Raw genomic sequence first — 18,390 nt, forward strand, 5'->3', positions numbered from 1 at the left:
CTGATAATACTTTCTCCAATGCAAAGTTTCAAAGTCTAAACATACCCCTTAGTAATCTTATTGGCAAGAATACAGAAGTGGCTTGGCAAGCCTTCTTCCATTTTTTTTTAAAAATCAATTCCCGGTTTAGCCTACATTATTGGGATTTCCTAGTGATCTATGAAATTTTGTAATGATTCTGGTAAAGTATTAACCTGGTTCATCTGATTTGTAATATCAAAATCTTTCTACAATTGCTCAGTAATTCATTAGTCTCCTGATAATGCTAATGAAAAGGGGCAAAAATAGTTTTGGTGAATGTTAAGAAAATAATAAGAGGAATGAAATTTAAATTAAAAAACTACTGTAGTAGATGGCACTATCATTTTTCCAGCGACATCATCTATCTTATTTTTATTATTTTTTTGAGGGAGAAGGATGATAAGAGAGGCTCAGTATACTTCATCAGGCTTATTCTTAATTATTAAAAATATTATGTTATTGGTTGTGAAAAGCTTTGCATAGGGACACATCCAGAGCTCCAATTGCCTTGCTATCTGGAGCCTTTGTGCGTTTTAAAATACTGCTTATATGCAACATGGACTCCTTCCCCAAAACGGAGAATATCCAATAATGGATGATGTATTGCTTTTAAATTTCATTTGTAATGAGTTTACTATCATACCTCCTAGATCTAGCATCTTTTCCAAGTTAAGTAGCAAAGAGTGTTAAAGATACAGCCTTCCACACAGCAACATTAGAGAGTGGCTGGTCCCTCTTTCCAATAAAACATTTTATACTATGAGTATACTTATACTTGAGTTTACCAAGTGTGGAAGAGTTGTGCGCACTTTTTAAAACATAAAAAAACTGTAACGTAATGCCCTCAGATAGTTGTTAGGAGAAGAGAAAAATAATTAAAAACCTGCTTTCTGCCAGATGTGGCAAAGAAAATGCAAATTTGGCCTTTGCAGCTTTGTCAGTTGATGCTCTGGTCAGCTGATGACTTTTTTGTATAAGAAAATCAAACAGAGATTGCAATGGCATCTTTTCCATGAAGAGGAATATATATTTCAATTTTCTGTGAGAAAGATTGAGACAAAATCAGCATTTTTGACAACTTGCAGTTGTACTTGGTGGCTAAATATAATAATTCCAGGCATGGTCAGTGTAGGAAGCCATATTTTGACCGGGTGATGCCCTCTGCTTCTGGAATTACCTTCTTGCAAGTTGTTTAGGGGAAATTACAAACTATTAGCTAATAGCACAGCATTGCCTGGGTATTTATTTATAGGGGAGAAATGTCTGGACCAAATGTAATTTCTAATGTTGGATTTTCCCCCTTACCAGGGGGAGCCCCCTTGTGGAGTATTTTGAAGCCATCATGGCAACCCACTGCGCTGTACAGTAGAAGCAATTTTATGGCAGTACAGTAAAAATCATTTAAAAGCACAACAGGCTGTATCTTAACAGAACACACCCACCCACAGTATTTTTCTCCAGAGAGTAAGTCATCTGTGTACCAAGTTTGGTTGAAATTGCTCAAGGCGTTCCAGAGTTATGCTGGAACACACACACACACGCATGGACACAAACACACAGAACCATTTTTATATATATTGATACCATTCAAATGTGAACTACTTATCAATTTGCATTTGACCCTTTGAATCAAACTGGGACCAAGGAAATGGTACCAGAGTCTACACTTGTTAAGAAATTGTTGCTTCCTGAGTATGCTCATTTATATAATAACTTCCAGACATCTCCATCCTCCCATTTGAAAATGGTAATAATAGTTATGCTAAAGAAAAGGAATACTTGGATTGCTAGCATATTGAACTCTGCATTCATCTCCCCGAGGCCTAAATGTTCAGTATAATCTCCTTTGGATCATGTGTGAATAACAGTAAGCTTACTTTGCACTGCTAAAAAGATATCACCACAGGCAGGCAAACTGGTGGTTTCAGAACTAGAAGTAAATGTGAGAGTGAAGGTGGAAATGAATTAACCTTTGGAAAGTTGTTTGCATATTAAGATTATAGGAACTGATTTGCTGAGTCAGATTAAAGTGTTCAGATTGCCTAAAGTAGAAGAATGTTATCTCATTATGCTTGCTAAAAGTTATGCTGTATTTTATGGATGATGATAAAAGAATTCTTCCCAAGGGCTTGAAGGTTGTTATTGTTGTTTGGTATGCTAGATGGAGTAGAGCTAAAAAGGAGAAGTGAAGTAGAGTTTGGCAAATAATCCTTCAAGAATCCTTGATGTTTTGGAGCACGGAAGACTCAAACCCATCCCATCGTTTTTGATAATATATTTTATAATATACAAGAGGTGTGGGGTATTTTGAGGAGAGGCTAGTAATAATAACTATCTGGTCCTTAGAGCATATGGAAAAGGAAACAAATGTTTCTTTGTTGTTGTTGTTGTATAAGTTCAAATTGTCCTGGAATGGCTTTCCCACATCAGATATGTTGCAGAATCTTTAAAAAGTCTTATATTTTAGTTGAGTCTTTAATGTTCATTCTATCTAATTATCTCATTTTTATTCATCTCAAAACCTGGGGATTGATGTATTAAATTGTACATTTATATATATACATGCACAATATAGATAGATTAGACAGAAGATAGATGATAGATGATATGATAGAGGATAGATAGATGGATGGATGGATAGCAATTGCACTTAGACTTATATACCACTTCACAGTGCTTTACAGCCCTCTCTAAGCGGTTTACAAAGTCAGCATCTTGTCCCCAGCAATCTCATTTTATCGACCTTGGAAGGATGGAAGGCTGAGTCAACCTTGAGCCTGGTGAGATTTGAACTGCCAAATTGCAGGCAGCTGGCAGCCGGCAGAAGTACCCTGCAGTACTGCATTCTACTCACTGTGCCACCACAGCTCTTATAGATGGATAGATGGATAGGAATAAAAAAACACACACACATTTACTGTTTGGCTGGATTAACAAATGTATAACTGTGGAAGAGGAAGAAATTGCAGTCCTATACATATCTATTCAACAGTAAGCCTGAGACTGCACATTTTTACAGTCTTTGAAGTAAGACGATGGAACTCAATAGAGGTATCCATGGAGCTGGCATTTGAGACAAATGACCTTGGGACTACTATATTACCCTCAGCTTAATTTGGATTGGATTAGATTGGATTTATTACATTTACATGCTGCCCTTTTCCCCGAAGGGGACTCAGGGCAGCTCACAATTCAGTCAGGGAAGGGGGTACAGACAGGGGATAAAAAGACGAACATAACAATACACAATTTAAAACACACAACAACCATACCATTCGAGGAGGGGGGCAAAAGCTCTTGCCTGTCGGAACAGACAGGTTTTAAGGGCTTTGCGGAAGGCCTGGAGGGTGGTGAGGGTTCGAATCCCCACGGGGAGCTCGTTCCAGAAGGTCGGAACAGCCACAGAGAAGCCTCTCCTCCGGGTAGTTGCCAGTCGGCATTGGCCAGCGGATGGAATTCGGAGGAGGCCTAATCTGTGGGATCTGATCGGTCTATTGGAGGTAATTGGCAGCAGGCGGTCTCTCAAGTACCCAGGTATTTCATATTATTATCCATGAAAAGCAACCTGTCTCTTCCCTAGCAGTTTTCCCTAGCAGTTTTCAGCACAAAGAGAGGGGAAAAAATAAAGGGAAAAAAAAATGCTGACCTAAAGATAAAGAATGGTACCACCCTCTTTCTTAAGCCCAGCTACTATTGCCATGATGCCTCCAGTACATTATACCTACAGAAATGCAACCCTCATCAGAAAAGCCATTGCTTGTACCGGAAATATAGGCGTGCATTATAATTTTTATTTCATGTAATTTCGCTGAATTGCAGACTGGAAACAAATGCTAGAACTGTTTTGCATGCATTTTGTTTAGAGATATCATATGGAATCAAAAAGGGTTTCCTTGCTTGTTGGTCTATTTTCCTTTAGATTGCCACTCTTATAGCTGGCATGTAAATAATACAATTTCTTGAAGACTATGTGTCTGACATCCTACGCATATCGAGAGATGATGTTGATGAAGAAGAAGGAGATCCAATTAATCTGTTGGTCTTCTACATAAATAAATTATATATGTATGTGTGTGTGTGTATATATATATATATATATATATGTGTATATGTATGTATGTATGTATGTATGTATGTATGTATGTATGTATGTATATATATATATATATATATATATATATATATAGTCACAACCCCTGGTAAGCCCCAATTATGGGAGGAAGCTAACTGCTTCCAACATCTGTCAATCGGCTCGTCACAAGAGTCCATCACGACAGAAACCCAATATTTTTACTGTTGCCTTTGTTATATTTGTGGTTTTTATTTGTGCTGATAAATAAATATTTTGTGCTGATAAATAAATATTTATTTTATTTATATATATATGCACAAATACAACAAAATATAACAAAAAGGCAACAGTAAAAATATAGGGTTTCTGCCTGGATGGTCTCTTGTGACGAGCCGAAGGACAGAGAATGGAAGTAGTGATCTTCCTCCCATATTTGGGCATACCGGGGGTTGTAAAATCTAATAGATACCTTTCACCCTAGCTTCGCTGATAACGGATAAGAGTCTGTGGCCTAATGGCTAAGATGTCTGCCTAGTATGTAATATAGCCCAGGTTCAAATCCCAGGAGGGGATGGCTAGCTGATGAGAGCTAAATAGCTTGAAATAGATCTATACTAGTCTCCCTTTATTTATTTATCAGCACAAATACAAGATCAGAATTGTTGGAGGCAATAAGAGAATGTTTTAAAAAGTGGTATATAAGTCTAAGTGCTATTGCTATAAACTAAATACTATTATACAGTATTATAATTTGTTTTGCTCTGTAGACAGCAGTAAAATAAATTGAAACCCACCATGGTTTCCACCCATTGCCTACCCTCAGGTGCTATGTAGAATAGCTTGACTCCCTCTTCTTTGTGGCAGCCCCTGAAATATTTGTAATGGTAGTACTGGTATTAGTATAGTAGTATTAGTAAGTCATTTCCCCTCATACGTTTTGCTCATTCTGTCACATAACATGGCAATATGGGAGCTACAGGGTCAAAAGAATCATATTTGCATAGTAGTTGCTTAGAATACTAGGAATGGGCCAAAGATCTTAGAATCTGTTTGTGGTCCTCCCATAGACATCTGATTGGCTGTTATGGAAAAGCAATACTGGATCACATGGGTTCCAGTCAGGTTCAGCATGTTCCTCTGTTATGTATATTGCTACTCTGTTTCCCCAAAAATAAGACCTCATCAGATAATAAGACCAATCGGCTTTTGAGCGCAAGCGCTAAAATAATCCTTTCCCCAAAAATAATCCCTCCCCAAAAATATTGCAACACAGCAGCAGCCACGAGGTGACCATGCTCACCTTTTCCTGCACCTCAAAAATAATAAGACCTCCCCCCAAAAAAGGCCAAGCACTTATTTTTGGGGGTCAAAGGAAATATAACACAGTATATCTGTGTTTCTAAAATGAATAAAAAACTAGAATCATTTTGAATCTCCAAAATGGAAGAGTGAAACTGTCTGGCTCTATTAAAATCTCAATATATTCTGTGTTTGGGGAGTGAATTATATCACATACTTTGTTTTGATAATATGATTAATAGAGAATTTAATATGAAACAGCCTCAGGGCTATTTCAAGCTATTAATCAATTCCTTGTACTATGTTAGTTTAAGAACTAGTTGACTCGAGTTTTCATGTTTGCACAACACTGTAACGTTCTCCAATCCAATTAAGCAAGTTGCCCCTTATAAAGAGATACACGTTCTCTCCTTGTTACTTACCTAAAGCATAATTTTCCTCTAAGTGTGCAAATTTTGACAATATACTTAGTCAGCTTGTATTGCCTAATTAAGTGAATAGTATAATGTACTATGAAAGTAAGTCCTGTTAAATTCAATGCAACTTACATTTTGATAACATAAAAAATTGTGCTACAATGCATTTTTTATTAGCATCAGCTGTGCATACCGAAATCATATTTGGTTGTTTCAAATATTTTGCTAAGCCAGAATTTTGAAATGATTTGTAGAAAGAATCACAATGCATTTACACATCACACTAATGAAATACAAGATGACATACAAGCAACAGTAGAGGCAACATACTATGAGTTCAGTCATACAATCTCCAAGGAAAATCAAATGATGAAAGTATAATTATCTGTATAGGTTTACCATAATTTATTGAGATAATTTTTGCAGGATACTTGAATGGCTGAAATTTTCCCACTGTATAGTAGAAAATATAAAATGGGATTTCACTATGACTAGTATTTCTTTACTCAAGAGGAATACTTGAGTATTAAAAGCACAATAAGTAATTTGATAGAACAATGAAACAAATACTATCTCAAGAGGATTCAACAATGATCTTATCTTCTTTGTAAAATAGATGCATTGTAATATACCTGCTTCACACTGCTTTTGATGGAAGGCAGTGATGCTAGAAACAGCACACATAGTGATGAGTGTAGTATTCAGAATATGACTGCACACTAATTTCTCTGCTAGAACTATCCAGATTTCTTTGTGTATAATATCTAATTACATATAATTGGAAATAGTTAAGTGAATCATCTTTTGATTGCAACAAACAAGAAGTGGTTTATTTGACTGCTTAACCTTTATACTTGTAAGCCTTGTAAGTCTTTTGTTAAAATAAAAATGAAAAAATGTGTCTACATCCAATATGACCCACTGCTCCTTGGGCAAAAGCCTATATATTAGTTGGCCAGGTTGCCTGTAACAACGGAGTATTGTTAGGTGACATGCATATTGGCCTAGATAACTGACAGCTAACTATGACAACATTGCTGGTTGTTTTCATACTATTCATAGCATGGATGTTTAGACTGGATTTGGCACTTTTATCCACCTATCAAGGACATAGGATAGGCAGGTATTGTTGTTTGATAATGTTAAAGGTACTTCCACAGGATGTAAGCTGTTCCAAGTAAAGCTGCCTTTTGCAATTTATGGTGATTCGTGATGATTTTTTTCAATACTGATGGTGTTCAAGAGGTGCTCCAGGTTTTTGGGATTGTACCAAAGGTGCCTATTCACTATTGGTGCAATCTTCACTTTCTTTTGCCACAGTCATTCTACTTCTACTTGCAAGTCTTTGTATAATGTCATTATCTGCAGTTCCTTCTCTTCCGTTCTGCTGTCTCTCCAGGGAGCACAGTGTCCATTATCCAGACTTTTTTGTCTTTGTTATTGATAATTAATAAGTCTGGGATATAATATGGCAGATACTTGTCTGTTTCATTATTGTTATTTAGATTTGATATAGTTACTCACTTTAGTAAGCTCTGGACAGCTTACAAAATAAAATAGCAATTAGAACAATTAAAAACATGGAAACAAACAAGACAGTCTGGACTTACAACAACCATTAAAACCAAACATCACAGCTCCCCCTAAAACACACACACACACACTGTATAGGGAAGACAGTGAATCAGTGAATGGTGTGGAAAAAGAGGTTAAGGATTAATTTATCTCTTAATGCTGGGGTCATCCAATAAAATAAGTTGAAAATATCAAAACATACACTTTTACGATAAGACAGAGTCTTATTTTCTTTTTACACACAAAATAGGGCTTATTATTAGGGGAGGGCTTATTGTTTTGGGCCTTATTATCAGGGGAGGGCTTATTGTTTTGGGGTTGCTGGGTTGCTGGGTTGCTGCTCTCTTGCAAGCGGGCTCCCAAAGAGCCGGGCACAGCCTCAGGGATGAACGGCTGTGTTGCGCTGTCACAGCAGTGCAACACAGCAGCCATGAAGCAACGACACTCAGGAGAAGCCACCCGGCAAACCCCGTTTCCAGCTGGGCACAGCATCATTCACTGACCTAGGGGTATCGCCAAGCCACATGAGCGCCTGTTCGCTGTCGCCCGGCTCTCGCAGCTTGGCGCCTTTGAAATGCCAGTGAAAGGTGCTCTGCATGGCTGGAGAGGGGAGTTGCATGAGTGGCTGTTCTGCTCCCGCTTGCATGCCTCCCAGCCTCACAATGCCCTGGCCCAGCTCTCCCCGCAGAGCCAGAGCACCTCTGGTGCCGCCGCCTCCATCCCAGGATGGCTTTTTCGGAGGCTTCCAAACTGAGTCTTCCAGCAGTGGCCGCTCTGGGCATATGCTCTATGCTTGTGAGTCGGCTGCCGGCAGAGCATACTCCCAGAGCATACAACCATAGAGCATATGCCCAGAGTGGCCACTGCGGGAAGACTTGGTTTGGAAGCCGCAGAAAAAGCCATGCTGGGATCTCAATTCTCCCATATCCTTCCAGTAGATTTTGAATTCTAAAGATATTTTGGAATTTTAAGGTTTCCTCATCTAAGTATTGATCCATGTTTCCAAAACAGAAGAGAGAAAGAAAAAGAAAAAAAAAACTAATAATGACTGCCACTCTAGTCTTCTTACTTCCTTCCTTCCTTCCTTCCTTCCTTCCTTCCTTCCTTCTTTCTTTCTTTCTTTCTTTCTTTCTTTCTTTCTTTCTTTCTTTCTTTCTTTCTTTCTTTCCCTGCCAAAATAATTCTCAGAGGCACCTGTGAAAACAGTTCATGCCCTTGGTTCTTTATCAGTTGCAAACCCTTCAGTTGCCAAGTTAAGTCAAATAAGAAGAGAGATAGGTTGTTTCAAAAACTCCAAGTGGCAGTTAATCTTCACCTTCTGTAGGAAACAAAGTTCTTTAGATTTCTCTTAGTGTGGTTTAATAACATGTAGTAGGAAGAATTGTTAAAATAAATAGGAAGGTTTTAATCCAGAAGTAAAAAAATAAAGCAACAAGAAGCAGAAGAAAAAAATCCATCTGTTCACTTTAAGAGGAGAGATGCAGAATATTACGAGCACTTCAATCCACAAAAAATAGTTACAAATACAAAGAAAAAAAACTTTCCACAGTGATCCCATTAGGATTATTTTCGCCGCTCAGTTCTTTTGTTTAAGGATCTAATTTGGCTTTAAAGAAACATTTCTTTGGGTAGTCTTTAGCAAAATAGAAAAAACACCTCACCAGATGGACTCACTTTCTCTTTTCACTTCCTTCCTTCCAGAGCGTCCCGATTTCATCAGCCTAGGAGCTGCCTGTTTACCGCGGGCTTGAAGTACTTCCCTTGGGTCTATCAGGGATTTTGCAATATCCCTGAGACCAGCAAGGCTTTGTCTTCGTGATCACTGTCTCTACGGGACGGTTTAGGTCTCAATAGACACCCCCCCCAGCGGCAAAAGTGTCAACGACGGTCTCAGAGTATCGAGACCGCACGTTGTAACATTGCGACGTGGTTCCTCCTTTTCAGTGTCTTGGGATTCTTCATTTCAGTAGTAAATTGGCCCAACCCTGCACAGAAAAATACTATTGTTGATTGAGGGTAGGGAGACCATAGTCTCTTATTAGCCAAAGGAAGAAAGGGAGCAGAGCTATTTAAGAGCTGTGTAAAAGTGGGAATTTCAGTAGAATAATGTCTTTTGAGATTCCTATTAAAAATGTGAGAACCTTATCTTTATCTGCCTCTGGCCAGTGATCTATGATCAGGTAAAAAAACAACCTCATGTCATGGAAATTGTCCCTAAGGCAGAGTGAGAAATAGTCACTTTCCCTTTAAAAGCATATGTTATCACTAGAATAAAGATGTGATTTAGACCTCAACTGCTCTGGCTATTTGTTCATAGTAGAAAACTTGATTGTAGTTAAAGAGTGTGACAGGTTAGAAGTAAGAGAGAGCAGCCAAACTGAATGCTAGGGCTTACTAAAATGATAAAGATTAAGAATTATTGGGATTTACTGCCTGTGTTAGATTAACTGGTATGCTGGTGGAAGAAAAAAGCCTGCTGAAGTTTCCCAAACACTCAGAGAGGAAACTAGAACAGATTAAAAATAATGCAGACAAAGTGGGTCTCAAGAGTGGAAATATTGGCAGCATTTAGCCAGGGTATGTCTCCAAAGTCTTATGAAGAGCTAGGGTCAAGCTGTTACTATTAATTAGTAGACCACTTAAGAAGAAAAGCATAGAAAGTTTCCACCAATGGCCCCGACAGTTTTTGGGTGCCCCTGACTCTTATCAGCCTTCCCAAAGAATATGAACAGATTTTCTCTCAGGCAGTAGGATATTTTTGAAACCAGGATGTATGTGGTTAGGTGTTATGAGTTGATTATGAGGTTCATTGATTATAGTGTTATGACTAGAATAGAATAGAAAGGAATAATAGAGTTGGAAGGGACTTTGGAGGTCTTCTAGTCCAACCCCCTGCTCAGGCAGGAAACCCTACACCACTTCAGACAAATGGTTGTCCAACATGTTCTTAAAAACTTCCAATGTTGGAGCATTCACAACTTCTGGAGGCAAGTTGTTCCCCTGATTAAATGTTCTAACAGTCAGGAAATTTCTCCTTAGCTCTAAGTTGCTTCTCTCCTTGGCCAGTTTCCACCCATAACTTCTTGTCCTGCCCTCAGGTGCTTTGGAGAATAGTTTGACTCCCTCTTCTTTGGGGCATCCCCATAGATATTGGAACACTGCTATCATGTCTCCTCTAGTTCTTCTTTTCATTAAACTAGATGTACCCAGTTCCTGCAACCGTTCTTCATATGTTTTAGTCTCCAGTCCCCTAATCATCTTTATTGTTCTTCTCTGCACTCTTTCCAGAGTCTTTTTTACATCGACTATTTTTAACTGTGTTTTACTTTCTTTTTGGCTTTATAAAATGGCTCTTATGTACAGTATTGTATACTATGTTATCACCCAAAGTAACATGTTTAATTTGAATGGCTATATAAATTAGCTAAAATAAATAATTGCATATATATTTTTAATCCTGATTAATTAATAATTTGTACTTCCTGGTTTGCTGTCTTTAAATCAATAAGCAATTCTATCTTTTTTTTAAAAAAAACCTGAAAATCTTATCTTTCACAATTAAGTACTGAAATTAAATTGTCACACCAGTCTGTAAAACGCAGGTATTCAGCAAAGAAGTATTCACTTCAGTAGCAAGAGATTAATCTTTGAAGAAAAGGACATTGTCCTCCTAATTTGTGCTTTTTTAAATTGGAAGTCATGCTGTGCTATATTCATTTTTCTCAAAAGCAGTTAGACTATGATGAACATTGATGTTAGTTCTCATGACATCTTTGCATGTGCTGCTTAGATGTAGTTAAATCTTTAAGGAAGTGCTGTTCCATATAAAAGCTATAATTTATTACATTATTATACTCCGGAATGATAAACAATGTTCTGTCCGTTCTCTCTCTCTCTCTCTCTCTCTCTCTCTCTCTCTCTCCCTCTCTCCCTCTCCCTCTCCCTCTCCCTCTCCCTCCCTCCCTCCCTCCCGCCCTCCCTCCCTCCCTCCCGCCCTCCCTCTCTTGTGTGTGTGTGTGTGTGTGTGTGAAATACCAAGGCCTAAATTCTGCTTGTTATAATATGCTAAGGTACTAAGTACTAAGAGTAACAGTAAAGCTTCTTGTGAGATGGGCAGCCATGCAAATTTGATAACTAAATAAACAAGCTAATTAAAAGTTGTTTGCTTATCTTTCTGAGACTTAGATTATTACTGGATTGCAAACTTTGCAACAACTAGAAAAAAATGGGTAGCCTTGATGTTAATGTAGAATGCACTGGGAGCTGTCCTTCCTTGTAGTGCTGAAATTATTACTATTAACATCTTGCAAGCAATTTTCTTGAAAGGAAAGTGTCTTTAATATGATTTTACATCAGTTCTTCTTTTTTTGTGGGGGGGGTTTAACATAATCACAATCCAGTTTAATTTTTGCTGAAGCACTTCTTAAAACTTCTGTACAATTTAAAATTGAATTTGATTTTTGTCAAACGCTTCTTGGCAATTTATTCAACTTACACACTCTTCCAATTCCGTTTTTGTCTCTGGAAGGGTGAATTATTGAAGTTATTGGAAATGCAGCCTGAAACCAGTTATTCCTAAACTAATACCTTATCTCAAAGTTGATAGATGACAATAACCAAATAATGATTTGCTTTTAAAGATCAACTTCATGTTGTTTTAAACAGTAAACTAACCTCTTTTGATGTAAAATGGGATTAATACAACATAAAATTTGGTTTTGTATATAACGGACAATTGGGGTTTTCAATAAAGTTGAGTTATAGCTGACTTGCTCTGGGAAATGAGTTTTATGAGCTGGAATTCTGTCTCACATGATTTGGCTCTTGTCTACTATTGCCAGATTTTAGACAGAAGTTCATAGGGTTGTCCATATTAATTTAGAATGATTGTTATTTGTCAAAGGTGCATATGTTGTCCTTGGCTAGATGTCCATATTTGGAATTTAGCAAGGTGTCAGGAATGATACTTTATCTATAAGGGGTAATGAAAATTGCAGAGTCTGGCTGACTGTGCAACCAATCACAGTTTATTAAATGTCATGACTCTACTTTCAAAATTAAAAGTAAACAAAGGAGACATTGCAGTTAGGGAATTTAATGTGGAATCCAAACATTTGAAACTATGTAGAATTATCACAAGAAGACGTCTAGGATAAAAAAAGGGAAAATTCCTGAAGCTTATAGAGAAGGGAAAATGATTGTAGTTGTGCAATCTCAGGTCCAGAGCTCTACATTGATGTGTACATCCAGTTGGATCTTTTTGTTGTTGTTCTTTTGAGGCATAGGCTCAGGCCACCTCAGCTATTCCTTAATCAGGTTGAATGGATCATTAGGAAAGGTAATGTTTGAAGTCCACTGATCATTTTAAGGGATAATTTCTTTCTCTGAATTAGGCATTTCCCACACTGTTACACAATCCCTGTCTATCTTCCCTGAGTCTTTGTGTCACCCGGTTTTGGGTCAGCATTGGGACTCAGGACCCTGGACAGCACCCTGGAGTTTGGGAGAGCTGTTTGAATTTTTAAAGAGGGTTCGGTTTAATGTCTGAGTTCCAAGTAACACCCCCAATGAAAGAAGACTCGGAGGCGTGAGTTTCCTCAAAGTTCCATTTTATTAGAGATGTCATACTATTAGCACATCTGGGAAAACCCAGTGCTTCCAGGGTTTTCCCATCCAAAAGAAAGTTCAAGTCCCTGCCCAGCACCCACATGCCCATCCCATGGCCCAATCAGGCACCCTCTCAACTGGAGATGCCTCCCAGTCACACCACTCCAGGTGTAGGGCAAGATGTCTTTAACTCTCTGAGAAAGGAATGTTATTTGACTATATACCTCCCATATTCCATACAATCCCCCCTCCCAGTTTCCCACAGCTTTAAATGTGGCATGTCCAAAGGCCAATGCAAAATATGGCTTCCAGGCCTGACAATCCCCTTAATAGTAAAGTCTGTTCTTGATTCTTCATTTTGGCTTTACTTTTATTTTGAAGCTTGAGTTGGATTATTGATTTCCCCCGCTAAAAATTTGTGGGACTGTCTTTCTTGCAACTCACTAAATATAATATTTAGGAAAAGTCAAATGTTTTTATAGCTCAAACTGACCAACATGAGGTGTTGCATATCCAAATCTTTTTAAACATTTATTGCTAAAAGTACCTGACAGTTTTAGCAATAGCACTTACACTTATATACTACTCCATAGTCTTTACAGCCCTCTCTGAGCAGTTTACAACATTAGCATATTGCCTCAACAATCTGGATCTTCATTTTACTGAAGATCTGGAAGGCTGAATCAACCTTGAGGTGCTCAGGATTGAACTCCTGGTAGTGAGCAGAGTCAGCTTGCAGTACTGCATTCTAACCACTAGGCCACCATGGCTGCTCCTTCTTTTATTGTTAATTCCAAAATTATACAAAGATCTGTGTGATTGAAAATAGTTTAGATGGTAAAAGGAAAATGATGTCATGCATAAAGAATCAATAGTAATATTATTGCTCTTTTAAATACATTTGTAAGCTGTCTTTAAAGATTAATCACTCTTAAATGTAATAATAACAAATAAATCAGGAAGTGTATATGTTCTATCAGAAGGACACCATTGTTCTTTTTCTAATGTCTTAATGTGTTGAGTGTGAGTTTCTACAATCAAGTGATATTGGGAAAGCAAAAAAAGTAGAACTTCAGTGCAATTAGTAAATTTTAATTAGTGTGATTTCTTTTTTAGGTGTGAGTGGGAAAATAGAATTTAGTCAGTAAGCGTTTGGCTGCTCTCCTGATTCCCAGTACATTTGTCATGCAATTTTAGTTGTCTATTTTATTCATTCATTAAATTTCTATGCCTGTCTATGTCTGTTTTCTACCTTAATACAACATAGGAATCATTGTTAAGTTCCGTCTGTTAATAACTTTCTTGACTTTGAATTCATGAAGAGCATTTTAATCATACACATATTAAATCCAGTACAACACTGCCATAATTATAAGCTTGTTTGACCGGAGTGGCTTCATGGTCTCAATTAAAATGTAATGATGAACTCTCCTGAGGAAAGGATTCACAGGTTTTTAACTCTGACTGCATAGTGATAACGTACAAGAAATAAACTGCAAAAATCCAGTAATTTTGTGCCTCTCATATACAAAAGTCATTAGAAGGTAAAATGCAGCCTGATGTAATCAATGCATTGCAAATATGTACAATTAACTTATCTTGGCCTCATAAGCCAACCTCTCTTGTTACCTTTAGCACTCAAATAATTTGGCACTAGTATTTAGGAAGTGTTTGGCTGATCTTCAAGCTAAAGATACTACCATGGTATGTAATAGTGCAGTTATCTGTAGAGATAGTAATAATTGCTGAAACTTTGTGTGAGGAGGTGAATGTTTATGTCAGATGCAAAATGATGAATATACTCATGAGTTTGGAGGTGGTCAGTAGCAACTCTCATAGCAACCTCAGAAGCCTGAAAAAAAGATATTTTGATTTTAACAAATAGGAAACAGGTGCTTTGTAAGTACCGCCACACCTTTAGAAGAATCTCTTTTGGAGGATTTTCACAACCCTAGTAAAGGTAAAGGTTCCCCTCGCACATGTGTGCTAGTTGTTCCCAATTCTAGGGGGCAGTGCTCATCTCCGTTTCAAAGCTGAAGAGCCAGTGTTGTCCAAAGATGTCTCCGTGGTCATGTGGCCGACATGACTAAACTCCGGGCGCACAGAATGCTTTTACCTTCCCACCAAAGTGGTCCCTATTTTTTCTACTTGCATTTTTTACATGCTATTGAACTGCTAGGTTGGCAGAAACTGGGACAAGTAACGGGAGCTCACTTTGTTACGCGGTGCTAGGGATTCAAACCACCGAACTGCCGACTTTTCTGATCGACAAGCTCAGTATTTTAACCACTGAGCCACCGCATCCCTTAACCCTATTAGCGTTACTTAAAAGTTAATATTCTTCCAACCTTTTATATTTGCATTACTAGCTGCTGGTGCTCATGTACAATCCTGATTCGTTAACTCAGATGTACAAATTTCTTTGAGAGCTTGACAAATAGCTAAATGCTATTTCTTCCTGTATTTGGAATCAGACAAGAAATTTCTGGCTTATACCTAGTGAGACTTAACATTTGCTGATAGTGCTTCCTCCAGTGTCTGAATGACCATATGAACATGGGGCAATTGTTACCAATCATCACCCAAATGTATTTGTTAACAATATTTATTTATTTAAAAACATTTATCAAATTTATATCCTGCCCATCTAACAATGAAGCAACTGTTTTAAATTTATGACCAACTTCGGGGTAATTGAGAGTGATAAATATAATGTTTTGAGAGAAGATTCAAGGAAAAAAAAAACCCTCAGGGTTGAAATGTCCAGAATTAAATAAAGTTCTTTGAAGGCATTAATTTTTCAACTGAGTACAAAATTGCATTGAATTAACTTTGACTGAATCTCCAAACTTGATTGTTTGCACAATATGTATTTCATGCATTGATTTAAGAACTATCTGCACGCGAGTTTTTACATGTGACAAAACAAATACCACCTGAGCCATTAAGCCCATTTAACTGAATATTTGAGGTATTGTGTATTTGATTTGTTCCTTCTGTTCTCCTACTATTAATTACTTCAATTGGAAGCATATATCCATACTTCCAGCTCTGATGTCGGATATCCGTTGTAAGGATCTCCTTTGTGTGAAAAGATGTAGTAATAATGGCTTGTGTTGCCTTCCCAAGTAGAAAATAGAATAATAGGGTTGGAGAAGTCCTTGGAGCAGGGGTGAAATTCAGCATGTTCTGGAGAACCGGTAGTGGAAATTTTGCATAATTCTGGCAAATACCATCTCTGGCTGGCCCCAGAGTGGGGTGGGAATTGAGATTTTGCAATGTTCTTCCCCTTCCACACCCACCAAGCCACAGCCACAGAACCAGTAGTAAAAAAAAATTGAATTTCACCGCTGCCTTGGAGGTCTTCTAGTCCAACCCCCTGCTTTAGCAGGGGACCCTAAATCATTCTAAACAAATGGCTGTCCAATTTCTTCTTTAAAACCTGGAGCTCCTGCAACGTGTGAAGGCAAGCTGATCCATTGATTAATTGTTCTAACTGTTCTAAATTTCTTCTTAGTTCTCGGTGGGTTTTCTCTTTGATTAGTTTCCATCTATTGCTTTTTGTCCTTCCTTCAGGTGCTTTGAATTATAGGCTGACCCCCTCTTCTTTGTGGCAGTCCCCCATGTATTGGAAACTGCCATCATGTCGCTCCCAGTTTTATTTGTTTTTGTCTGAGTCCTGGATTGTATATGAGCAAAAGCAGCAAGCATCTAGACCAGTGATGGCAAACCTTTTAGACACCGAGTGCCCAAACTGTGCAGCGCATGCCCAAACTGAAAGGTCTGTGTGCACGCATGGACATGTGTGCATGTGTGCAGCAGAGACCCGAAGACCAGTTGGCTGGCGGGAGGTGGGGCATCCCAACACTGGCAGCGCAGCAAGAGGTAAGATCTTTTTCTTTTGTGCAGGGAAACAGAAGCTCACGAAAGAAGCACTACGTAGCTCTGACCTGGGGATGCCATGGTGCATGCCAGCAGAGAGGGCTCTGCATGCCACCTCTGTCGTGCATGCAACAGGTTCGCCATCATGGATCTAGACTATACCTAGTTACCCCAATCATTCATCATATAATTAGATTCCAGACGCCTTATCATCTCTGTTGGTCTAGTTTTATTCTGATAACAACTTTAAAGATTTTGAATGACTGTTCCCTATCTGTCCTATTATTACCATCCCACAATAGCCATATGCTTTAATATCATGTTTATTCTCTAAATAAAATGCCAATAAACCCTATTTATTAAAGAACCACTTTTAATCACTCTGAGCAGCGGGGGTAGGATGGGGAGATTCTTCATGGAACAAATCTCATTTTCAACAGTCTTTACAAAATGAGCCATAAAATTACAATATTCCAAAGTACTTTGTAATTCCAGTGCAGGCAGCTCTTCATCATGGCATCTGAAAGCTCAGAAAACACAAAACTCATTAAATTAAAATAAACCACCTACTGCGAGGAAGAAAAACACATTTGTCAATATCAATTTTGCCTCTGATTATCCTATATATTTATCTGTTATTTTTAAGAATTATGATTTGAGTATCATTCATGCCCAAATGAAAGTATTTACCCTAAACCTTATTTTTTCATTTCTTATTGAAATTTCTTATTATTCAGTTTTAAGACTGGTGAAAAATAACTGAGCAACAGGTTCTATAGTTATCAAAAGATACACAATGTCAACAACACAACTAAAAATCGCTTTATTTTAATCAACATGGTGATACAATTTTTAAAAAGGCAGCACTGGTGAGTTCTTTAAATATTCTGTTTCATGTTTTAAAGTTCTCCAAAATGTACCCATTTACAAATTTTCCTCATGTTCATCTCATTCTTATTTTCAATCTCTAATATCTTAAAGCTGCGTAAGTTATTAATGTTACAATAAGACCTTTATTAAGTCTAATTAAATCTAATGTAATAGTGAGCAATTGTGTTATTATTTAGGCATTTCTCCAGCCCTCTCCTCCTCCAAATGTAATCAGCTATTCCTTGGCTATTGTTTGTCAGTATTTTACAATTTAGGGACACGGTGGCTCAGTGGCTAAGATGCTGAGCTTGTTGATCAGAATGATTGGCAATTCAGTGGTTTGAATCCCTAGTGCTGCATAACAGAGTGAACTCCCATTAATTGTCCCAGATTCTGCCAACCTAGCAGTTTGAAAGCACATAAAAATGCAAGTAGAAAAATAGGGACCACCTTTGGTGGGAACGTAACAGCATTCCGTGAGTCTTTGGCATTTAGTCATGCCAGCCACATGACCATGGAGATGTCTTTGAACAGTGCTGGCTCTTCAGTTTAGAAACTGAGATGAGCACCGCCCCCTAGAGTCAGGAAGGACTAACACATATCTGCAAAGGGAACCTTTATCTTTACCTTAACCTTATTTTACAACTT

The sequence above is a fragment of the Thamnophis elegans genome, chromosome 15 (genome assembly GCF_009769535.1).
Source record: "Thamnophis elegans isolate rThaEle1 chromosome 15, rThaEle1.pri, whole genome shotgun sequence".
In the NCBI taxonomy this organism is placed as follows: Eukaryota; Metazoa; Chordata; class Lepidosauria; order Squamata; family Colubridae; genus Thamnophis; species Thamnophis elegans.